At 58.4% G+C, this 2,435-nt stretch overlaps 1 long non-coding RNA gene across 1 annotated transcript; it reads left to right on the top strand.

Annotated features, from left to right (window-relative positions):
• LOC137145042 (uncharacterized) lies at positions 1-1,197 on the top strand. The gene is made up of 2 exons (XR_010917549.1): positions 1-397; positions 972-1,197. It is a non-coding gene; the product is annotated as an uncharacterized lncRNA (long non-coding RNA).
• The last annotated feature ends 1,238 nt before the right edge of the window (positions 1,198-2,435 follow it).

The raw sequence follows: 2,435 nt of genomic DNA on the forward strand, positions 1-2,435 counted from the left end.
CACGCTAGCGGGTGCGATTACAAACCAGGCCCCCCCACCTGCTAGGCGGCGAGGTGGGAGCCAGGGAGCTGCCCGCCCCACGCCCCTCCTTCAGCAACTGCAGGGCCTGGGGCCCGGGCTTCGCCTTAACACACGGGCAGGCGATCAAAGCGCCGCCTGACACAGGCCGGCTCACCGACCGGACACTGCTCCCTGCGCAATGCACGGGCTCAGGGCTCATTGCGGGGCGGCCAGGCCGAGCGAGCGGGCCCTGCATACCCACAGCTATTGTCCGCACGTTCGGCTCGCGAAACCCGGCTCCTTTTCTCGCTCTTTTATTCCCCAGCCCCTCGGGCACGGATTAAAGTGACAGACCGTTTTCCCTTCGCACCTTCTTGCTGGTTAAATGCGCTTTGAGGTGATGTGAATAGGGCGGAGGGGGCCGAGGGGGGGGGGGGCTGTGGGAACACAACGCGTGTGTGTGTGTGTTTGGGAGCACTACAAAGCGGGGCTGTGCCGAAGGTGGAGCAGCAGCAGCAGTTTGGGGAGCAGATATCGCAGCAAAGGCTGGCGAGTTGCGGGGCACCGTGGGTTTCCCTCGCGTGGCGGTGAGCTCGTGGGCGGAGGTTGCTTGCCTGGGGCAGGCTGCTACATCGCCCCCCAGTGCCGTGTGTCACCGCTCAGGTGTGTGCGTGGGGTGTTCAACCTGCACTTTGCACGTCACGTTACAACATCTGCATTCCCCTCCCGAAGCACCGCGGGGCTGGCGAGCACCGGGGCCTGCAGGCTGGAGACACACACACAGGTGCAGAGACTCAGGAGCGCGCTGCATCCCCACCGCGGGCTGATTTACTCCCGGGCGCTCGGGGAGGATCATTAACAGGCTCTTGCCGGCTCCTGACGTTCCGCGAGCTTTTTAATTCTATTTTATCTTCGCCTACCCTTTCCTAACTTCAAACACATGGCCAAAGGGATTTGCTGTTTTGTTTCAGGTAAAACCCCATCATTAAAATTCAGACCCCGTCCCATGCATCTGCTTCTTCTTTGCCAAGTGCATTGAAGGCCGAGAGAAAAGCGATGGCAGTGAGATCACAGATGGGGTGCAGGTTTTTGGAAGAAATTTGAGAAACACCATTGTCCGGAACCAAAACTCAATGTCTCGCCCTACAAAGGGGGCTGCTTTAAGCCCCGCCAGTTCTATGGGGCTTGTTTTTTAAACTTTAAGTGTTCCACACAATCAGCTGCCACCTACATGTCACAACCACTCCAAGGGCGTCCCGCGGCGAAGGGGGCAGACACATGAAGGCAGCAACGGGGAAGAATATCATTAAAAACCTGGAGCACCTCGCGTCCTCCAGGTCCCTTCCCGCCTGGAGGAGAGAGGCCAGTGGAACTGCTGGGGTGGGCGCATTTGGGGGCGATACCCATGTTAATGACATGGACAACATCTTTAAGGTGAGGGGCTAGCTACGGCCCCAGCCATCTCTAGGGGGCAAAGGGGGGGGTCCATATTGCGGAGGGTAAATTGTTTCATTAGCCGAAAGCAGAAGATAACCCCTTTTATTTTTATTCACGATCCTGACAGCTCCCCACTCGGATTTGCCGCAGGAATTCTCCCCCCCCCCCTCCTGTGGAATGATGTTTGTTGCCCTAGTAGTTCAGGAGCTTAAAAGTCCTGCCGGAATGTGACGGCTAAATACAACCTGCACCGTGCAAGGGACGGAGTGCAAGCGTCGGAGGAGCGGGAAGGGTTGATTTAATAGCAGCATTTAAAAAATACAATGGGGGGGGGGGATTAATGCGTGTCTGGTTCTGCAATTAACGCGCGCTATGTAACTGGCCCCCTTCTGCAAACACCGACTTCGCTGACGAAGTTCGGGATGCAAAAGGCCGCGCTAGCCCGGCACCGCCTGTAACACCCCGAGCCGCCCCTGGGAGGGCGTTGGGCTGGGTCGCGCGGCGGGTTTCGCTGCCGTTCCTTGTTCGGGCTCCACGCAGAACATTGCACTAGCATTGCCAAGTCACCGTCACGCTAGCCCACGCGAGGGCAACGCTCCGGCGGCGCCGCTGTCGGGGAAGCAGGTGGGCTATGACGGGGGGCTGGACAACCGCATTTCCTTCCCCCTCCGCCCTGCTCCTTCTTTTGGGCCAGAAATGTTACACCTGGGCAGCGAGGAGAGCCGCGTGCGGAGTAACTCCGCAGTGGCGGATGGAGGGAGTTCTGCCCCGGTGCTACCGGAGGAGAGCGAATGATGATGACTGTTTTGCAAAATCAAAATGAAAAGGGAGCCAGAGCAGGGTGCAGGTTTGCAGTCTCCATTCTGAGCTTGCAACTGGCGGATGATTTACAAACCTTTGCAATTCCCTCAAGCGTTTTATGTCCGCTCCGGACGGAGCACAGGAGCACGCGCTGCTGTATTCGATGCGAGTGCACCGCGCTGCATCGAACCGGATCT

The sequence above is a fragment of the Emydura macquarii genome, unplaced genomic scaffold, assembly GCF_026122565.2.
Source record: "Emydura macquarii macquarii isolate MOO-44397 ecotype Brisbane River unplaced genomic scaffold, CSIRO-AGI_Emac_v2 contig_3506, whole genome shotgun sequence".
NCBI lineage: Eukaryota > Metazoa > Chordata > Testudines > Chelidae > Emydura > Emydura macquarii.